At 35.0% G+C, this 23622-nt stretch overlaps 1 protein-coding gene across 3 annotated transcripts in view; it reads left to right on the forward strand.

Annotated features, from left to right (window-relative positions):
- Window positions 1–2840: 2840 nt before the first annotated feature.
- Window positions 2841–23622, forward strand: part of TFG (trafficking from ER to golgi regulator) — a 58198-nt gene continuing 37416 nt past the window's right edge. Inside the window, exons 1-3 of one of the 3 annotated variants that reach the window (XM_074214350.1) lie at window positions 2841–3197; window positions 8406–8541; window positions 14128–14231. The gene's annotated coding sequence lies outside the window, so the exon portion shown is untranslated. The remainder of the gene's footprint in view (window positions 3198–8405; window positions 8542–14127; window positions 14232–23622) is intronic. The other 2 variants (XM_074214349.1, XM_074214351.1) reach the window with 2 other exon arrangements.

Genomic DNA, 23622 nt, shown 5'->3' on the forward strand with positions numbered 1-23622 from the left:
GTTGGTTGAAGCATAGAAAGGTAGGTTGGGGCCAGATTATGAAGGGTTTTTTTTTTGTTTTTTGTTTTTTGGTTTTTGTGAGGCAAATGGAGTTAAGTGGTTTGCCCAAGGCCACACAACTAGGTAATTATTAAGTGTCTGAGACCACATTTGAACCCAGGTACTCCTGACTTCAGGGCTGGTGCTTTATCTACTACACCACCTAGCTGTCCCTATGAAGGGTTTTTAAAGCTAAAAAGATTTATTAAGAATCTAAATTCCTTAAGAATATAGATTATTTCATTTTTGGTTCCCAGTACTTTGGCACAGTGCTTGGGACAAACAAGTGCTTAATAAATGTTTATTGATTGATTGATCTCAAAAACAATAGGGAGTCATTTGATGTTTATTCAGTGAGGGATTGAGATAATCAATTTTATACTTCAGGAAATCTCTTTGACATATGTGAAAGTCTGGACTAAGGGGGAGAGATCTGAGATACTTTCAATTAGGCTAGCATTCCAAGTGAGATCTGCTGAGCACCTGAACCAAGTGGTGACTATGTGAACAAAGAGAAGAGGTGGAAACAAAAGTTATTGTGGAGATATAAGCAAGATTTGACAAATGACAAGCTATATAGTGTGAGGAAGAATGAAGAGTCAAGAAAAACACCAAAGTTTTAAAACTGGCTAACTAGAATGGTCCCTGGATAGAAATGTGGAAATTTTTAAGAGGGATAGGATTTGGGGAAACGGTAATGAAATTCAGTTTTGTTTAAAATGCCTGTGGAACATAGTATTGAAAAGGTACAATAAGAAATTAGAAAGGCAGAATTGAACCTCCATAGAGAAACTAGATATAGATTTGGGAGTTGTCTGCCGAGATTATAATTAAACTCCCTTGGGCATGGGTTTAGCAAATGAAAAGGCATTTACCATCGGGGCATGATATGGATGATGAACCAGGAAAGGAGATTGAAAAAGCATGGACAGACAGGTAGGAGGAAAATCAAGAGTGAATAATGTCATTAAAAACCAGAGAGTATCTAGAAGGAAAGAATAATCAATAAAATCAAATGCTCACAAAGTCAAGAAGGATGAACACCAAGAAAAGGTTATTAGTTTGGAAATGAAGAATTTAATGATAACTTTGGAGAAAGCAATTTAAATTGAGCAATGTGGTCAATTATAAACCACAAAATTTCATGAGTCATTTATGACTGGAGATTTAGTATTGTACTAAGTAGACATGAAGTCTTAATTTTTTTATTTTGTTTTTATTTTTTATTTACACATTACTAAAATATTCTTGTTTAAGAGTAAACATAAAACCCCCTCCCCCATAAAAATATTAAACATCATGAGAAATAAAATAAAAGAAAGAGAAAAAAGATGTGTCTCATTCTGTGTTCTGATACCATCAGCTCTGTCTCGGGTGGATCACATTCCTTATCATAAATCCATCAGAGAAGTTACTTCCATATTTTTCCACAGTTGCTGTTGCTGATTGTAACTCCTTCCATCCATTCCTCCCCACTATTACATTTTCTTTCTCCTTTCACTCTGTCCCACTTCAAAAATATACTGTGGGGCAGCTGAGTGGCGAAGCAGACAGAGCACTAGCCCTAGGGCCAGGAGGCCTATTCATCTCTCCTTTCTCTTACTCCCAGTACATTTTCCTTTCACCCACTGACTCCATTTTTACAATGTATCTTAAAATTCAACTCTCTCCTGTGCTTTCTCTATAAAAGCTCCTTCTATGTGCTCTATTAAATGAGAAGGTCCATATGAGTATTATCAGTATCATCTTTCCAGTTCATCATCATTAAGTCCCTCATAATTTACCCCTCTCCAATCTCTATGCTTCACCTGACTCTTGTATTCTGTTCAGCTCTGGTCATTTCAACAGGAACATTTGAAATTCCCCTGTTTTAATGAAAGTCCATCGTTTTCCCCTGGAAGAGGATGCTCAGTTTTGCTGGGTAGTTGATTCTCAGTTGCATTCCAAGCTCTTTTGCCTGACATGAAGTTTTAATCATTGTGCACAGAAATTTTTTTTGGAGAATAATAAAAACTAACAATAGGTAGATATTAATCACCTATTTTGTTTGATAACCTTGAACTAGACTTTAGGGATATACAAAGTTTAGAGAAGATGCAGTTTTGTGCCTATGTGAGATTTATGGTCTCCCATAAGATACAAGCACAAATAACTGTAATCTGTGGCTGAGAACTACAAGTTCTAGATTTATAAGGATCAGATTTCACCCTAGGGTCTCTCAAGAAATCATGTCCTTGTAGGTCCCAGGGTTTTTTTGGCAGAACTTCAGAATATAGTTCATGCCTATGTCCCCACAGATGTGTGAGAAAGGGGTTTCAGTTCCCTTTACAAACCTTCCCCTTGAAATAACACAGTATATTGGATACCAGAGAGCATTTCACACTACCTAAATTGAAAAACAACACTAATCACCTATAGTAGCAACCTTCTTCTAACCCTTCAAAAAGCTCCCATTCATAGAATTCTTCACTTTCAAGTAGGTTCCAAGTGGATCCTACAGCAAGTCCTCTTCCCAGACTAAGAAGAAATCTAGGTCCAGGATCTTTAGTAAGACAGTCAGAAGGCCTATTCCATGTCTCCCAAGCAGTCTCTAAAAAGAACAAGGATGGTTATCCGATATCCCTGGAAATTGTCCCATCAATCCTACAAGCAATAGATAGAGCACAATGAAAAGTATTTCATTGACTATAGGTATAAATTATGTGCATGTATCTATCACATGAACGTGTCACAATAGTACATTCATATCCATTTAACAGAGGAAAACTTATAACAACAAACAAAATCAGACAATTAAGGCAAGGCAACACTTATTAAACACTTTACTATTTGACAGAAAGCACTGCTAAGTGCTGATTATATGTGCTTTGAAGGAAATTACGGTCTAAAGGAGAAGACAACACCCAAGAGAGAACTGAAAAAGGGAGCAAATAGGAAGGGAAGCGGATGTACCTAGTACAAGAATATGGTGCTGAAATCCAGAAAGTCAGAATCACAGTGAGGAGGAGAATTAAAATTGACTGGCCTGTACCTTCTTCAAAAATGGAGGATCCAGGAGGAATTCTCCAATGAGAGAAGATTAACAAAACAGAGGCATATTCCATGATGAGAAGGTTACAAGGACTGCTGGAGGTTCCAAAGTGTAACTGCAAACCGAGGTACAGTATTGAAGTCTGGCAAGTTAGAAGTACATCCAGATGGTAATAGTAACTGGTGGGTTCAGGAAATAGCAAAATTGTCAAAATAACATATTCACACACACACACACACACACACACACACACACACACACATACACATGATCCTGAACAAATATACATGATTAGCAGATTCTTGCAACACATGTAATAACATAACATTTGGGTAAACATATAATTTTCTGGCTCAACTTATAACCATTTCTCATCATCCTAGTTCTCCCACAACCTAGAATCAGAGCTATATCCTTGCCTCTCTAAACTTCAAAATGTGGAGGACTTAGAGTGAGCTGGCATTGTTATTATGTTCTGAGACTGTATCTGTACTGCAGAAGTCTCTTTTGTGGAAAGACTTCATTAAGCCAAGAGCATTGCTCCTTGGGTGCTTATCTTTCATTATTTTTGATTGGTTGTTGAGGTACAGTATATTGAATCTTCTCCACTCTAAATTTCTGCTTCAGAACCACTATCTTAGTCAGACACATGCTGAAGTGACTGTGGAATTTTCTAAATAATTTGCTTATATCAATCAATAAGGCAATGGAGACCTTAACCCTGTTGTTATCTGACCAAATACTTTTCATTGGAATGGAGTTCTAATTGGGATTATTACCATCTAGTTAAATATTGAAAAGTGGCACTAAATATTTGGACAATTTGACCATTCCTGAAGTTTGTACAAAAGCATATAGATGAATAAAATAGTTGTGACAGGGAATGTTGTAAACATTTTAACTTTTCATCTTTAGAGGGTGAATTCAAGGGAATTTTACTTTGGAGATTTTCCCAGTAGTAGATAAATGAAAGACATTATTTAGCAGAAGCTTAAGAGGATGAGTATGTTTTCATTTGCAAGAGTGAGATACGAGAAGTGTTTGAGGGATAGCTCACAAGCTCCAGCTAATCAACATCCTATTATTCTGAAAACAATCCAGAAAAATGATTTTGTAATGGTATTACATATTAATGTAGAATTGGGATGTATATAAAGCTTTAAAGTTTGCAAAGCATATCATAAATACTGTCATTTGATTCTTATAATAACTCTTCAAAGGTAAGTGCTTATTATGATGCCCATTTAAAAGATGAAGAAACTGAGGCAGAAAGAAACTCTCCCAGGATCACACAGCTAATAGATTTCCAAAACCAGATTTGAACTCAGGCATATTAAATTTTAGTTTAGTGCCAGTACCACCTAGCTTCTTTTTACTTTTGCCTATGAGGATCACCTGAGAGATGATGTCAAGAATCTATGGTTATGGCATCACAACAGAATCCAACAATGAATTACCCATGGGGTGGTACCCAAGAAGAATGGAACAATATATGTGGGTAAACTACTGTATTTCAGACAAAATAACCAAGACAAAACCAGTATTCTAGGCCATTTACAATGAGTCATTGTAGGTATCTTCTTGTGACTTTGTTGCCTCAGGGTTTTAGTTCTTTCTAAAGACCACATTTTGATACACATATAAGGGTAGGTAATATTTTTTTTTTTTGTTTCTTTCTTGAGTATAAGCAGAAATCTTGTAACCACTTTTTCCTGTCTTGAAGGCAACTTTGTAAGTAAAATGGTGTAAGGTCTGAGTCCTTTATTAGAAGCTGTCTGGAAGGAGAAGTTTTCTGCAACTCCAAGATATCTTTAAAAAAAAAAATGAATTCTAAATTCTCTCTCTTCCTTCCACGCCCTAGTCCACTTACTGAAAAGGCAACCAATATGATATCAATTAAACATGTGAATAATGCAAAATATATTTATATATTAGTCATTTTTTAAAAAAACAATAAAATCAAAGTGAAAATTATCTTTCAATTTGTACTGAGACTTCATCAGTTCTCTCTCTCTAGAAATGGATAGCATTTTCTCAATAAGTCTTTTGAAATTGTCCTGAATCATTATAGCAATCAAGAGAAGTCAAGTTTTTCACAGTTGATCTTTATTATAACACTGCTGTGAGCCCCCCACACCCCCCCCCAGTTCACCTCACTTGAATTTTCATCATGCATATAGGCCTTGTGATATTTTTCTGAAACCACTCCTCTCATCATTCCTACAGCACAATAGTATTCCATCACAATCATGTATCACAATTTGTTCAGTCACTCACTGATTGATGATGATGATATTTGTCCTTTGTTCTCAAAGAAGACCAGATATGAATCAGGATGATTGGCAATGACCCTTGGATGTGAAAGCAATCAGGGTTAACTGACTCATTCAAAGTCACACAGGTAGGAGGAGTCTAATTTCTGAGACCAGATTTGAACTATGTCCTTCTGACTCCAGGGAGGGTACTCTATCCACTGCACCACCTAGCTACTCACTATTGAGTAAGTTACATTTCTATATAGACAACTGAGTATATAAATATATTCTTCTCTCTTTGAAGCAATTCTGCTGAGAATGAGATTCAAGAATTGCCTGCCATACCTCCCTCATTTCCCCCTCTTCTATTAAAAACTCTTATTCACATACCTCTTTTTTGTGAGATGATTTTACCCATTCTATCTCTCCCTTCATTCTTCTCCCAGTGCATCCCTCTTTCTCATCCCTTCCTTTTTTTGTGGGGGGGGGGAATCATTCCAACATATCAACTTTTATTGGCTCTGCCACTCCAAAATTTGACTTCAGATATTATCTTAAAGTTTTTTGAGGGGGAATGTCAAGAGAGTTGAGCTGGATTGTCTCAGTTTCACTATTTTCAACTCTGAAACTCCTCGGAAAAGATGACCAACAACAGGAGTCCAACCCTTGCTTTAGTTTGACATGTCATGAAAATTGTTTGGATGATGCAATGAAGTATGAAATGTTTTCTCAATCTTGCAAATGACTTCATGCTTTGAGGTTTCTCTCAATTTCCTTGGAGAATACATTATAATAGTTATTATAGATGATTTATTTTTAATTTTGACATTGTGTTTAGCATTTCTTTTGTAGATGGTAGAAATTGTCATTATATTTCTGTTTACATTGTATAAGGTACATTTCTTTCCATTCTACACTTTTTTGAGAAAAATATGAACTTAGATATGAGCCAAATCAAAGATTAAGTAATCTTCACTGGGACTCTAGTGTGGCATTATTAAGAGCCAGAGACAATGAAACAAGAGCCTTGCTCTTCTCTCTAGAGAGTCAGATTTCCCCAGAACTAAATTCTATTCATATGCATGAGTTCAAAGCTGGGTGAAGCAGGGTTATTTTGTTGTTATTGCTGCACATAGATATTGTACTTTGTACTTAGATTTAAGGAATGCATCATGAACTCTACAGAGTTTGCTAAAATTTAGAGAATGGAGATCAATTGTTAAAAATAGGATCTGCCATGCATCTAACCATTTATTACACTGTTGGATGCTGTGCTATGCAATTACTTTCTTTTTCATGTATTCTTTCTTTTCTTCCTCTCCACTCATACTACAGGGAAAAATCTAAATTCTTAGAAATGTAAAGCAAAATTTTATATTGCAGTTGAGTAAAAAAAATCAGGAATTTTAAGAATAGTTTTGTTTGAAAAAATGATAGAACTAATAGGATGTGAATTTCCTCTAGATGTGCATAATTGCTTAGGTTCTGTTCTGGACTTTTGTTTTAAAGGTTACTTATAGGATATGATAAACTTTTTCTCCAGTCAATCCAAATATTCTTTCTGTCACCATTACTCCAGTTCATTAAGGAATTAATCTCAAGTAATTCTAAATTAATCTAAATGAATTCTCAATTAATCTAAAGTATTGACTGGAAACTTTTTTCACCTTCTTAAAGGGTAGGATGACCCGATCTATTTACTCAATCAATCCCCATGTCTATCTATAGAATTCTAGGGCAGGAATTATTTAATTTTTGTTTTTGTATCCCCAAAGGAGGCAGAAAAGAGGCCTGGTTCTCAATAAATGCTTGTTACTTGATTTCCAAAAGAAATGTAACCTGAAATGAACATAGATTAATTTTATTGTAAAATAAATCTTCAAACTATTGGGAAATTCTCAGCCTTGGGTACTAAAGAGCCCAAGGAAAATCTCACCCAACAAATGGATCTGTTGACTGAGGGGGGGTCAAATAGCTTGAATAGATACACTGAAAAGGGAAAAAAAATTATTAGCATGTTAAGGAAGATTACTTGATAGTAATAACTTTAACTTCCTAGAATAAAGATTCAATTTTGATAGTTCTTCAGATGCATATAGAATGGCTCATTAACATCATCAGCATCATTCTGCATCCATTTAAGATAGGTAGGTAGAATATTTCACAGTAAGAAAAGGATAGAGAAAATAGGAATTATCCAAAGGAAAAAGGAAAAGGGGAAAGGTTTTAAGAATAAATATTCATTTATCATACAGCTGACAGAATTTGTCGGGAAAAAATTCCCTGTTCATGGGCAGAAATGAAGAGGTGATCAAATACTTTTGCAATTATTTTAAAAGTATTTATTTTAAATTTTGAGTTCTAAATTCTCTCTATCCCTCTCACTCTTGCCCCACCCATAGAGAATATAAACAATATGATATCAATTATACATGCAACATTATACAAAACATATTTCCATATTATCGATAGTACAAAAATATGAAAAATAAAGTGAAAAAACTATACTTCAATTTGCACTCAAAGATCACTAGTTCTTTCTCTGGAGAGAGAGAGATAGCGTTTTTCATCATGAGTCCTTTGGAATTGTATTGGATCATTATATTGATCAGAGTAGTTAATTCTTATACAGTTAATGATCATATTATTGCTGTTGCTGTGTATGATGATCTGATTCTACTCACTTCATTTTGCATCAGATGGCATAGGTCTTTCAGTGTTTTTTTTTCTGAAACTATTCCTCTTATCATTTCTTATAGCACATTACTAATCCATCACAATCATATTCCATAACTTGTTCAGCAGTCCTTCAATTGATGGGCATCCCCTCAGGTTCAAAATCTTTTTGAAAAAAGAGCAGCTATAAACATTTTTGAAAATATCCTTTTCCTTTTCCTTTGGTCTTTTGGGGATATCGATGTAGTAGTGATATTAATGGGTCAAAGGGAATGCAGAATTTTATGTCCCTTTGGGCATATTTCCAATTTGTCTAATGGTATTTGTCCTTTGTGGTCAAAGAGGACCATTTTTTATACTGAGGAATATGTGTACAAAGATATCATTCTCACTATCTTTTCCAGAACCATTATGCCTCTTGACCTGATTCAACAGGAAACAGAACTTCTGGTCATGTCTGAATGCTGTGGGAGTCCTTGGCCTTATAGATATGATTTCCTATGATATCAGTGAGGCACAATAATACAGCAGCAATACCAGGTATAATACCATCCTAGTAATTTTTGGAAAACATTTTTGTTACAACATAGTATAGCTAACCTGCCTCTTGATGGTCTAACTAATAGTAAGTTGACTGAAAAGCTCCACTCAGCTCTAAAACCATTCTCTCAAAGGAACACAAAAACTTTGTTTTCCCAGAAACTATTTGGTGAATCATGGGAATAACACTGGTGCATCACTAGTTGGTATTGTTTATGGTTGGAATTATGGCAATATATGATAAATTTTGAACCTCTGACTTTTGGTTCTTGATTAATGAAAACATTCTTGGCAAATTCTTGGCTTTTAGTTCCCATCTTGCACTGGTCCAAGAATTTCACCTCTAGTGGTACAATATGAATATCCCTAGTTGTCCCTTAATGTCCCTTAATCATGGTCCTGGTTTCAAAAACCAACAAAATAGAACTGGGAACCAATTCCATTATTACTATCCAGGGTATCCAGGTGACTTGAGCCTGCTTTGAATACTCTAAATTTTTTTCTCACAGAATGATTGCACAGTTCACAACTTCACCAATAATATTGTTCATTAGTATAATTATTTTCCTTTATCCCCCCATTTTTCATTTCTGAAAGATGAGGTTATATCCCAGAGCAGTTTAAATTTGAATTTTTCTAATCAATAGTGATTAGAACAATTTTTTTGTATGACAATAGATAGCTTGAATTTTGTCTTCGGAAAACTATCTATTCATATCTATTGACCATGTGTCAATTGAAGAATGGCTTTTATTTTTATAAATTTGAATCATTTCCTTAGATATTTGAGAAATGAAGCTTTTATCAGAGAAATATGCTATAATTATTTTGATATTACTTCATTGTCTGTGATACCTTTTAACAAAATATAGTTTCCTTGATTATCTCTTTTAATTAGGTCTATTTTTGCTTTTGCTTTGTCTGAGATCATAATGTCTTGTCATTTGCCCTACTGCTTAGCTTTTTTTACTTCAACTGAAGCATGTAGATTCTGTTCCATTTCTTGTGTGTTTCTTTTTCAAGTATGTTTCTTTTAAACAATGTATTGTTGCATTTTGGTTTCCAATCCATTCTCCTATCTGCTTTCATTTTATGTGTGAACTTATCATATTCACAATCACAGTTATGATTACTGTGTATTTCCCTCCATCCTATTTTATTCTGTTTATTCTACTGTCTTTTTCTCTTGTCCCTCCTATTTTACTTTTCACCACTGCCTCCCTTAATCTGCCCTCTTTTTTATCAACCCCCTTGCCCTTTCCATTCTTTTTAAAAAAAAATTATTTAAAGCAATGTAGTTAAGTGATTTGTCCAAGGTCACACAGCTAGGTAATTATTAAGTGTCTGAGGCTGGATTTGAAATCAGGTCCTCCTTACTCCAGGATCAGTGCTCTATCCACTGTACCACATAGCTTCTCCTTCTTGCCTTTTCTTAACCCCTTTCTCTCCTATATTGGATAAGATAGATTTGTATACCCATGTGGGTATATAAAAATATATTTCTTATCTTTATATTAATACATTATTATGGCAAATAATAGAATAGTGTGCTATTCATATTAATATAAGTATATGATATGTGATATATTTATTTTGATAGAATTTCATAATAATATATAAGAATATTCATATTAATATAAATGTGTATGTTTTCTTCTTCCTTTGGATCAATTTCAATAAGATGATGTTCAAACTTTGGAAGCCTTCTCACTTCCCCCTTCAGTGTAAAAATTCTCCCTTGTGTATGCCTCTTTTATATAAGAAAACTTTCCTCATTCCTCCTTTTCCTTCCTCCTTCTTCAAGAACATCTCTTTCTCACTCCATTTTTTTAGAGATCATCCCAACATAATTGACTTATACTTGGGCTTTCCTACGTATACTTCTTCTAACTGCCCTAATAATGATAAAGTTCTTAGGAATTACATTTATCATCTTCCCATATGTAGACAATCTAATTGTATTGTCTCTTGTGGTTTCTCTTTTGTGTTTACCAGTTTATGCTTCTCTTGAGTCTTGTGTTTAATGTTAAGCTTTCTACTTAGCTTCAGTCTCTCCATCAGGAATATTTAAAAGTACTGTATTTTATTAAATATACATTTTCCTCCTGAAGGTTTATACTCAGTTTTACTAAGTTATTCTTGGTTGTAATTCTAGCTATTTTGCCTTCTGGAATTTCAAATTCTAAACTCTTTACTCCTTTCATATGGAAACAGCTAAATATTGTGTGTTCCTGTGTGGTTTGATAATGTTTAAATGGTTTCTTGCTTCTTGCTTCCTTGACAAAGAAATTCCGAAAATTGGCTATAATATTCCTGGAGTTTTCTAGAATCTCAGGAGGTGATCAGTGTATTCTTTTAATTTCTATTTTATCCTTTAGATCTCAGATATTGGGGGCAGTTTTTCTTGATAATTTCTTGAAATAGAGCTATATAAACAAATACATTTAGGTATTTTGATATATTTATTATATGAATTTAGAAAAAGGTTTTTTTTTTTTTTTTTTAGCAAGGCAATAGGATCAAGTGACTTGCCCAAATTCACACATCTAGGTAATTATTAAGTGTTTGATTCTGAATTTGAACTCAGGTCCTCCTGACTCCAAGGTCGGTGCTCTATCCTCTGCATTACCTATCTGCCCTAGAAAAGGTTTTAGGTTCACATGAATTGCAGCAAAATTATGAACATTAGATGCATGGTATTATCTGTAGGTTTTATTTGAACTGGCAGATGTGGAACAATTTGAACTCATTGTTTTAATGAAGTATGAGTACCTCTGATTTGTGAAACCAGAAAAATAGATTTTAAATAGAAAAAAGAGAAATATGATGTCCAGTAATTCTTAAATTATCTCTCCTTGTTCTATTTTCCAGGTCAGTTGTTTTTCAATGGATATTTCACATTTCCTTTTATTTTTTCATTCTTTTGATCTTGTTACATTTTTTCTTGATGTCTTATGAAATCAATAGTTACATTTGCTCTATTCTTGGGGGCAGCAAGGTGACAAAGTGGATAGAGTGGCAGGCCCAGTGTTAGGAAGACTCATGTTCTTGAGTTGAAAATTAGCTTCAGACATTTACTAGTTGTGTGACCCTAGGCAAGTCACTTACCCCCTTTGACTCAATTCTTCATCACAGAAATGAGCTGGAGAAGAGAATGACAAATTACTCCAGTATTTCAGTCAAGAAAACCCCAAATCATCAGGAAGAGTCAGTCTAAAAAAATGACTGAACAATAACTGCCCTATTCTAATTTTTATGGAATTATTTTCTTCAGGGAACTTTTTTACTTTTTTTTCATTTTTACCTATTCTGCTTTTTAAGGAGTTCTCTTTCTTACTCAGTAACATAATATGCTTCTTTTATACTTAAACCAATTCTGTTTTTTAAGGTATTAGTTTCTTTAGCATTTTTTACCTATTTTACCAAGCTGTTAATTTTCTTTTTTATAATTTTCTTGTATAACTTTATTTTCTTACCTTTTTAAAAAATTTTTCTGACCTCCAGTTAGCATTTTTCTTTGAGATTTTGGCTGTAGCTCTTTTCACATTGCTGTCCTGAATTTATGATTTAATCTTCCCTGCCATCAAAGTGACTTTTTATTATCAGGCTCTTTTTTATTGTTAGCTGAACTTTCCAACCTATTTCTTAATTTTGAATTTTATATTAAAGTATTCTGTTCTCCTAGGAGTATTGAGTCACTGTCCCAAACTTTAGGTTTTTTTCATACTATTGTTTTCAGAGTTAGTTCTGAGAGTTTCCAAATTTTTGGTGACTCTAGGGTGATATGATCCTGGGAGAGGTATGGTCACTGCTTTCTATCACTATTCTCAAATTCTGAAATCTGATTTTTACTTAAGAAGGGGTCTCTGTTCCCCTGTATATGTTAGTACTAGTGTTCTTCTTGGCTGCAAAACTGTGTCATGATTCTCTGTTCCCCTTCAGCTGCAAATACTAATCGTCCTCTCTGCCTTAGAATTCTGACCAGAGCCTCTACTTTCTTGTGATTGACCACAAATCTTCCTCTTTACCCTGGAACTGTGATCCATAACTGTGCATTGGCAATAGAGTTGCCCATCAGTACCAGCTGCACCCAGTACTAACAAAGGGTCCCCTGTAATTTCTTTCTGACTGGTTGTCTGACCCCTTACCATTTCTGGACTGAGAGCTCCCAAAGCTGCTGCTATTGCCTCTGAGGCAACTATTTCCAAGGCTCATCTAATGTGCATATCCTCCAGGCCAGCTCTGCCCCTGTGTCACAGACTTCTCCTGACAAGTTCCTAAATTATCTTGTTATTCAGTCATTTTGTGGCCATGTCTGACTCTTCTTGACCCTTTTTGAGGTTTTCCTAGGCAAAGATACTGGATACATTGGATACATTTTACTGGATACTGGATACATTTTACAATTGAGGAAACTGAGGCAAACTTGAACCTTGCCCAGGTTCACACAGCTAGTAACTATGTCTCTGATGTCACATTTGAACTCAGGACTTCCTCACTCCACTCTTTCCACTGCATCACCTAGCTGTCCTAAATTTTCTTAAGTTGGAAAAATGTCTCATGTAGACCTTTTGATGAATCTGCTACTTTAAAATTTCATTTTAGGTGTTATTTTAAAATTGTTTAGAAGGGAACATTGGGAAAGTTCAGCTGGGTTGTTGCCTTTAATATGAGATCTTCACATTTACAATTCTCAAAGTCCATATGATTTAAGACAGCTGAGTTGAGGTAACTAGAGCAGAAAAAACTACAAGTATCTTCTGCTTTGAGGGTAACAAGAAACGTTTTCAACTGTGAATGAGTCATCTGGTTTAACTGTGTCTTTACATAGTTCCTTAAATTTTATTTCTCCTTCAGTACAGAAATCCTCATTAAATTTGACACAACAAACCATGTATAGTCTGAGTCAGTTTCACATGAGAAAACAGACTGAACATAGCAAATCTCTAAAATGGTTACATATTTTACTTATTAACGAGATACAAATAAAGTTATGGTTTATGTTCAATGGAACATTATAATATAAATTCACATAAACACATATAATGACAAATTTGTATTTCACCTCTAATAAGATCAGAAAGTCAATAAACATTTACCAAGTACCTTCCAGACTTCAAATACTGTGCGAAGCAATGGAGATATAAAAAAGTAAAAGAAAGTCCCTCAAGGAGCTTAATCTAACAGGGGAGAAACATGAAATATACATGTATGTCTATGTGTATAATATGTAGGGTAAATAGAAAATAATGTAGGGGAAAATATTAGATTTAAGAGGGGTTGAGGCTGACTTTCTGCAGAAGATGAGATTTTAGCTGGGACTTGAAGGGAAGCCAGCAGGTATAGATGAAAAGAGAGAGCATTGGTTCTCCACAGTAATTCTGAAAAATAAGTTGAACAGATATTATTAGAGAAATTGGTCTAGTGGAAATAAAACTGCTTTGGGAGTTAGTTGTATATCTGTATTTTAGTCCCAACTCTGTTACCTAATTGTAGGAATTAGATATGTTTATTACTTCTATGGACCTCCATCTTCTGATCTCTAAAGGAAAGGATTGAATAAATAATTTATATGTTTCTTTCTAGCTTTGATAATCCCCATTTTTACAGATGAATAAATTTAGACTTGGCAAGATTAAAGATCATACAGACAGAATAAGGATTCAGATTTTTGGCATTCTGATTCCAAGGTTAGTACACTTCCATTATATGAAAGAATTAGCTTGAGTTTCAAAATTTTTTCCTTTAGAATATCTTGACTCTCTCTCCCCTTACAGTTAAGTTTATGACACTTAATGTTTGGTGATTTTAAATTTGTTTTTAGCCTCTAGATGGGTAAATTATTTTGGATGTAAACAAGTGCTCCTCTATAACTTTTTTCTTTAAAAAAGGCCCCCTGTAATTTTCCCATAATCATAGGTTATATTTATTGAAAAATTCCATAGCTTATCACAAATTTTACTTTCTTTTCCAAAACAAAGACTTTATCTAACTCATATACATCATTGGGAGCTATAGTCCAATTCTTATCTTTATGTTTTTTCCTAGAATATACTTGGTATACGTGGAAGAGTGATATTTATCCTTTGTTGAACTTTGAACTAGCCTGCAATATAATATAGTACAACACATTAAGGCATTCAATCCCCTGGGACAAATAATTGGTTGAATTCTTTCTTTCTTATTCAATAAGTATGGTTCACTAAGAAGTACCTTTTGAGAATACCTTGTTTAATTATGCATTTCGTATTGGGAAACTAAAAGAATGATTAATTGGATTGAATAATTAAGTTTCACCTTGTTTTTCACATATATGAAACTTCATATTCTGAATCTATGTCACTTACTTGTACTCTATTCTTAATCAGAAAACAAAATTGTTTCTGTGGATGTTCTAGTAAATAATGATATTTTTTTAAAAAAAGATATCCCTGCATTTTATCTGTATTACATTGCATTTTTTCATCTTGAATTTGACAAGAACTTAAAAAAAAAAGGTGGTTTGTTTCTGCTCCAGACTTTTAATAACATAGGAGTTAGGGGAGGGAGTAGGGAATAAATAAGTACAGAGACTGTGAAAGTTCCAAAAGTTTGTGAAAATGTTAAAATGTGGGCACTTAGAAAACAATGCAGTGGAAAGAACTCTATTTTAGGAATTGAGAGAACTGAGATGTTCTCCAAACTCTGAGGTTAATTAGCCTGGTGATTTTGGGCAAATCCCATAACCCCGTCATTTGTAAAATGGCATTGGAATTGATGTCTTTAAAGAGTCCTTATATCCCTAAGCTCCTTCTTTCCCATGACTATATTTTTCATTAATTCAACCCAATTCAATGCAACATGGCAGACATTTATTAATCACTTATCCTGTTAAAAGGAGTATCTAGACATTGTGGATTTAAAGTTTTAAAAAAAGAAACTCTCCTACTTCCTGAAAAGAGGAGGGTTAGAAATATACCACATACAGAGAAAAATAAATATAAGGAAATTTGGGGGATTAGAGAATGTATAACTAGGCTACATAGGAGGTTGCAGCTAAACAAGGTCTTCAAGAAAGCTAAGGATCCTAAGTGACAGAGCTAAAGTTTTTATTTCAGGAATGATGGTCAACCTTAGAGAAGGCACAGAGATGGGAGAGAGAATGTTAAGATTGGGGCCATAATTAACAGATCATCTTTGGTTTATGTGAATAGTATGAAATAAGCCTCTATAGGGAAGATGTAGTCAGAATATGATATGCTTTAGATGACAGAATTGAGTTTGTATTTTATCCTATGGGCAATAGGAAATCACTAAAGATTTTTGAGTGACATGATCAGATCTATGCCTTGGGAAGAATTTTTTTAAAGTATCTGCTTGAAGGATGGTTTGGAGAGCCTGGACACAAGAATACCAATTAGAAGATGACAATAGTCCAAATAAGAAGTGATGAGGGAAGGGCTTAAACCAGAGTAGTGACCTTATGACTGAAGCAGAGGGGAAAGATTCAAGAGATATTGGTAGAATACACATGACATGTCAACTGGTGGATGGGGTAGGGTAAGAAAGAGGAAAGAGTTAAGAATGTTTTGAAATAGAAAACATGGTGGTGATTTCCAAAGAAAAAAGAAAGTTTGAAAGCAGTTTGTTCTTTTGGGGGGAGAAGGGAGAATAATGAGTGCTCTTTAGGACATGTTGAACATAAGATGCTGTGGGACTTTAGGAAGGCAAGTGACCTAGCAACTAGTAAATCAGAACAAGAAAGTTCTGTTCTGCTATACCCAAATGCCTATAAAATTGTGCATACCTTTTGATGCAGCAATACACACCACTAGATCTCTGTCTCAAAGAGATCATAAATAAGGGGGAAAGGACCTACATGTACAAAAATATCCATAGTACCTCTTTTTGTGGTAGTAAAGAATTAGAAATGAGGGAAATGCCCTTCAATTGGGGGACGACCGAACAAACTGTTGTATATGAATGAGATGGAATACTATTGTACTGTAAGAACTCATGAGCAGGCAGAATTCAGGAAAACCTGGAAAGACTTGCATGAACTGATGCTGAGGAAAGTGAGAAAAACCAGGAAAACTATACACAATAATAGCAACTTTGTGTGATAATCAACTATGATAGATTTACTCTTTTCAGTAATGCAATAATTAAAGATAATTCTAAAAGACTTGCAATAATACCATCCACATCTAGAGAAAGAATTATTATCTGAATGCAGATCATAACATACTATTTTCACTTTTTAAATGTTTTGTTTTTTTTCCCTTTTGTTCTGATTCTTCTTTCACAACATGACTAATGTGGAAATATGTGTAATGTGATTGTACATGTATAACTAATATCAGATTACTTGTTGTAAAGGGGAGAATAGAGAAAATGGAGGTAGATAGAAAAAAAAGTGAAAGTTAAAAATCTCACAAAAATGAATGTTGAAAGCTATTTTTACATGAAATGTGAAAAAATAAAATTAAAATAAAAGAAGAAAGTTTTGTTCTACATAATCTTGCAGAAGGATATGAAACAAAGTAAGAGAGGACACTAAGTGATGGTCAAATGATTAGGCTAGCTTTGTATTTTTGGAGTTCTGCATAAAGATGATAGTCATTGTTGTTACTACACTGATAAAATGACCACGGGGAGAAACAAATTGATAAAATGACCATGGGAGAAATAAAAAATAGGAAGCTTCAGACAAAGTTTAAGGGGATACTTAGAGTATAAGAAGTGGTTGATTATAATGATCTGCAATCAAAGTCCAATTAAAGTTGGGGAACAAGGAGAGAATCAAGTCTTAGAAGCCAACCAAGGAGATAGAATTCAGAAAGAGAGGTCAAGAAGGATGAGTTCTAAGAAAAGGCCACTGGCTTTACAGTTAAGGAATCATTGATACTCTTATAAATTAAATGAATGTTTATAGTTGATTTGATATTGTAGGAAGGAAAGTGAGAATGAATCAGAGATGATTAAACAGTTATCCCTTCCACATCATAACTTTCCCCATTGCGATTTTGAGACATCATGGATCTGCATAAGAAATTAAATGAGAAGTTTAAAAGAGTTTTGAGGAAGCCACAGATAACATGGGAAGACCAGCAGACAATACAGAAAGAATGTAGAAATTCAGAAACACATTAAATATACTTATAGTATTTTATAATATCAACATTTTATCTTTTAATATCACATTTATTGACTTCTCTAGTATGAAAGGTCAAAAGAGTTTATACACATTATATAGATCTAGAGGGATCATATAACTAACCCCCAAGAAGTATAAGGGATAATTGTATAGTAGGGGATTTAAGGAGCCTAGGGAGGAGTGTAGTAAGGGCAGGTTTAAGAAGAGTGAAGCAGATACAGGAATCAAAAGGCAGGAGGTTATTGTAAGAGATAAGGATTTTTAGGATTCAGGATCATGGAGACAGACTACTTAAGGAGATAATTAGCTTCTCCCCTCTCTACTATGTTAAGGATAGGAACATCTTCCTCCTGCTCCAGTATCACTCTCACATATCTCGTCCATTTAAGTTCCGATAGGAATTATTCTTTTCCTAAAAGATGACAAATCTGTTCCTTTATGCAGCTTCTTGGGCACCAAAAGACTTAAAAAGTTCCACCTGTATGAATTTCTCAGTCTTTCAGACTTGGTGAATTCCCAAAGACTAACCTTGTCACTATATGTCTTCCTACTAGACCAGATTCTTGATCATAAGAAGACTGAGACTAACAAACTGGAGCTAAGTGCTACCATATTCTGTAAATTATTCTTGACAATATCCTTTCTATATTTGCTCAGGTTATTTCAATTGTTTCTGACTCTCTCTGACTCTGGGGTTTTCTTGGCAAAGATACTGGTTTGTCATTTCTTTCTCAGGCTAATTTTACAGATAAGGAAACTGAAGCAAATAGGATTAAGTGATTTGCCCAAGGTCCCTCAGCTAGTAAGTCTCTAAGACCAGATTTGCATTCAGCACAATGAGTTTTCCTGACCCCAGGGTCTTCTCTCTATTCCCTGAGCCCCCTAACCTCTCTTTCTATGTTATAGGTAAATAAAACCCTTTTATTAATTATTTGACAGCCTATGAGTATATCATATTGTTCCACATTAAACCAGAATAACAGTTTACCCATGTCAGACCTGCCCCTAAAACGATCCATATGAATATTTAAAGTGGAGTGAAGACTTAAGTCCTAGGAGTAGAAGGGACTAACTGAATGACCATTGCATTCTAGGAGACATCTGAGAAGTTATTGAAATCTCCAAGTATAGGAGCAAGAGTTCTAGTAGAGAGTAAGATTTCAAGACAAATATTAATCTTCTTGAAAGAAGAGGGTGAGTGACCTAGTAGTCAGTAGATAAGAGCAGGAAAATTCTGTTGTGGATGTTCTTGCAGAAGTATATGAAACTTAAAGGGAGACCACTGAGTGACAAAGAGGAGGCTCTAAAAGTAGCAATGGGGCACAAGCAATGACTGATTCCTCTTCTTCATGACCCAGTGAATGACGAGGGAGTCAGGCTGTGATAGACCTAAGAATGTAGAACCTAAGAGAGGATGAAGTCTAAGATGGAGAGTTAGTTAACTATGGGGATGGGGATGGTCAGAGGATATAATGGAAAGGAATGGCAAAGGAAGATAGAATATGGGTAAGAAGAAAGCTATTCCAGGATAATGATGATCAATTTGTTCTCAATAACATGTAGTAGAGGAAAGAGACTGCAGAGAAATCAGGTTAGGTATTTGAATGCAGAAATATGTGGTGCTCAAGCCCACAAGTTCAAAACTGCAATTAGGAATTTTTGACGAGTGAAGGAGACATGAGACATTTGGACTCAGACTGCTAGGATGTTCATGTTCGTTATAGAAGCTGGAGACAGGGCTTAGTATGAGCAGAAACAGGTAGGCATGCTCACCTAAGTGTGCCAGCTTGTAGATTAATGAATTATTCCACAAAGCAGTTTTGAGGGCTTTATTTCCATAACACTAAAATAGTGCAAGTTTTGTCAGTACTCTTTAAATCTGACAACCTGGAAAGAATGTTATATACATTTTCATACAAGGTCATTGTATTGAATGTTTTATTTAACTGAATAATTTCTTTATTATAAGATAAAGTTCAATTTGGAGAAAGGAGGAAAGAGGGTATTTCCAGAAACAATTGTGAGACATAAACAAAAATAAACAAAAAACTTTGTTACTTTTGGTCATAACCTCAGTCTTTCAATCCTAGTTGTTGCTCAGTGCAGGTGCTGAATGGAACTGAATCAAGTAGGAAGTCATTTTGCTTTATCCAAAGGTGAAAGATCACCAAGAGCCAGAAGACACTCTGAGTGTTGACAATGGATCAGAACAGGTTTCCAGGGTGGCTGGGGGAAACTTTGTGTTTGAGCACTCCATGGTTATGAAGGGTTAAGGAACTATTTTTTTCTCTCAAATGATTTAATAATTCAATTGAGTATTGCCCCCCAGTGTAACAATATTTTCAGTATGATAAACCCTTTAAAGTTAGCCATTAAAAGAAACCAAGTAGGAGCCACCTCTGGCATTAAAATAAGGGATTTAGTATTCATAATATTCCCATCTATCTGAACAATCAGTGGGAAGAGATAGATAAGAAGTTGAAGTTTTCTCAGGTAGCTCAGTGGCAGAGAACAGAATTGTCTTGCCTAAAAATCCTCCTTCAGTGGAGATTCAAGTTTTTCCCCACCACAAACAAGGGGTCCATCCAATTTTGAAGAATGAGTCCAAAGATCTTCTCATTGATAATATGAGTAGTGGAATAATCAAAGTAGAATACTCACATCGGGGTAGTCTAGGGTGGTAGCTAGATAACATTCTACAGAGGAATTCCCAGCAAAGGCTAAAATCACCATGGTAATTATAGAAATCAGACAAAAAGAGGAGTTTATAGAGAGTGTTAGTGCAGATTGACTGATAATTTTTGAGATTTACTCTACTCATCACTAGACTCAGGTCTTGTTATCTGAGTGCCATGTTGATGCTGTTTTGGCTACAGTACTGGGTATGTGAGACCTTGTACTAGTCTGGGTTGTCATACCCCAGTCAATGTATTTTCTTTTGGCTTACATTAATCTTGGCTTATATTAATTATAGGATTCATTGATAGGGACTGTATGTTATTATAGCTATGATTACTTTCACTGATCGCAACTTTTGTTAGGAAAATCCACATCTGGCTTTCACTGCTTAAGGGGTTCCACATTATTATGAATTTCACCAACAGGGACCCCACAAGAATAAGTAAAAATCTCCATGGATGAAAGTAGTGGTGTAGTCAGAACTAGGTCACATTGTTTCCCTGTGAGAGGGGGACCTAACAATTGGTGAACCCACTACCACCTATGCATAGACAGCTCCAATCCTGAACTCTGATTCATGGCTCTAATCAGGTAAAGACAACATTCTGCTGCTATCTCCTTTGAAAAGTGAAGTAGTGAGAGGAGCCAATCCTTAATCAAACACTTTTAAGAGAAAAGGAAAATATATATTGAACTTTAAAAATACTGTGACATTTTCAGAAGGATAAAGAATAATTTTTTTTTAACAGTTTAACTATTTTCCCTCATGTAGCCTTGCTGGAAGAAGGCATATGTGCAGCAAATTCAAACTAGTCATCAATTTGTTTTCTCCTTATCTATATCATAATCAGGGTGAAAGTCATACTGTTTGTGCTTTCAATGTAAAGAAAAGAAAAAAAATATAAGAAAATGTATTTGACCAGTGAGAACTCTTAATCTGATTATTCAGAAACAGGAGAGACTATCAAAAATGGCTCACATTTATGTAGCACTTCCCTCATAAAGACTTGCTTGATAGCTTACTGCTTTTCATTGTCTCTAAGCTAAAGTGTGTATTCACTAGCCTCTAAAGATCTTTTCAATGTTAAATCAATTATCCTATGTATTTTTCAAAATGCTTTCTTGTAAACTTGCAAAAGCAAAATCAATGAAACAAATGGATATATTTTTTTTAAAAAAAATAGGACCTCTACCTAAGGTGGCCCAATTATATTCTTATCTTAGAGATTGATGGATTAGATAACATTTAAATGTCCCTTCCTGTTTTATGATTCCACAAATGCTTATGGGCTTCATTTTTCTTCTGTACAGTAGTGTGGAAAAAAGATTTTAGGTTATATTCCTACAGCCCGCAGAAGGGAAAAAAAAAAGCATGAAGACAGAAACACTTTCAGTAAAGTATCTGAGAATACATCCTCTGGGAGAGATAAATGAAGAAACCTTTACCTTTCTCAACCTTGAGAGAAATAATACATACACTGGCAAATGGCCAAGAAGACACCAGGGATAATTTCACCTCTGTCTTCTCAAACATACTGTATATGTGTTAGAAAATTATTTCTAGGGACTAGAAATCTGGTGATAGATTTCCTCAGCTGATAGACTCATCATTAGAATTTCATAGCTGATGCAAGACCCCATGCAGAACAACTTTAGGATAATGTTAATTGCTTCTAGGTCAGAGAAAGGACACATCTCAGAACTTCCCTTTCCTCATCTATAAAATACTACTAGTGTGACGGTACAGAGGGTAACTAGGACATTCAGGCTCCTTGGTTCAAGGTACTTTGTGAGTCATTATCCAATCAAAATAATAGTCAGGAGACTCCATTGGTGTGTTTGCTTTAACATGTGCAAGGAGAAGTCATTGCCTGAAGACATAAGATATTTAATTAAAAGACACAAAATAAAGAGGCACCCACCCACCCAAACACTGCACTCTGTCCAGTGCAGCAGGGGAATGTTTTCTTTCAGGTAATCACATTATTAATAGGAAAAGAGGCACATACAGGAAAAATGTGGGACTGAGGAATGTGAACAGAGAACATGTGTGGTCAAAGAACACATGTTTTGGATACATTTCTGGCTATACTTCTAAGGATATGATGAAATTATCTGGTGAGAGATGTATGCTGCATCTCCACTGAGTTGTTCTCTGCTGGGTACCTCTAATTGAAATTTTTTTCTGCGAAGTCCTCTATTGTCATCTTCTAATTGTCACCTGTGTTTTGACTTCTTTATTGAACTGCTGCTTTTTTATCCTCTTTCAAGTTTTCCTTTGTATTGTAGTTTCTTCAGTTCAAGGGATCCCATATTATTATGATTTTTCACCAACAGGGACCCCACAAGAATAAGTAAAAATCTCCATGGATGAAAGTAGTGGTGTAGTCAGAACCAGGTCACACCTTTTCCCTGAGAAAGGGGGACCTAATTGGGAACCAATTGTCATGAGGATTGAATAGATCTTTATAGAAATAGTTGTATTTCTCCGTATCCTTGATAATCATTTATCTTCCATTTTTCTGAGCATAAAAAGAAGAGACACATGTCAAGTGAGACTGAAGCTCCTTTTTCACCATGAGTGAAAATAACAGCATACTATAGGAGTTAAGAGTTCTGTGATCCTAGCTGTCAAGACATTTACTTTTATCTCCTCTCAATATGGGACAAATGATGAAAGAGTGGGGTTGAACTGTGAATGACAGCAACTGTGACTTGAACCTTGACCTGTGGTAGTCAGGACCAGTGTGAGGGAGATTATTGGTTCAGGTGGTCCCCCAGCAAGGGATTAGATCTAGAGACAGGCCACTATCATGAAGTGGAAAAGAGGTGAGCCAAGGCTGAGAGAACAACTTCTCTCTCCTAGTGTTTCCCTTGTCTTCTTGTTTATACTTAGAGTTTCAATAGAGAAGACCTGGAATTTATAATCTCCTTCCTTATTCTCACTTTACAAGGTATGGATAAGGGTGCTTTAGTCCCTTTATCAGCCACCTGAGGGTAGAGAAGTAGTTGGAGTTTGGGAAGATGATTGGACATAGTGCCTCCTGGAGAAGAACTGTTAATTTCTTTTCTTTTTTTTTTTTTAAGATTTTTGCAAGGCAAACAGGGTTAAGTGGCTTGCCCAAGGCCACACAGCTAGGTAATTATTAAGTGTCTGAGACCGGATTTGAACCCAGGTACTCCTGACTCCAAGGCTGGTGCTTTATTCACTATGCCACCTAGCCGCCCCTGTTAATTTCTTTTCAACCCTGCTATGGTCTAATAAA

Source organism: Macrotis lagotis, chromosome 1 (assembly GCF_037893015.1).
Source record: "Macrotis lagotis isolate mMagLag1 chromosome 1, bilby.v1.9.chrom.fasta, whole genome shotgun sequence".
Lineage (NCBI taxonomy): Eukaryota > Metazoa > Chordata > Mammalia > Peramelemorphia > Peramelidae > Macrotis > Macrotis lagotis.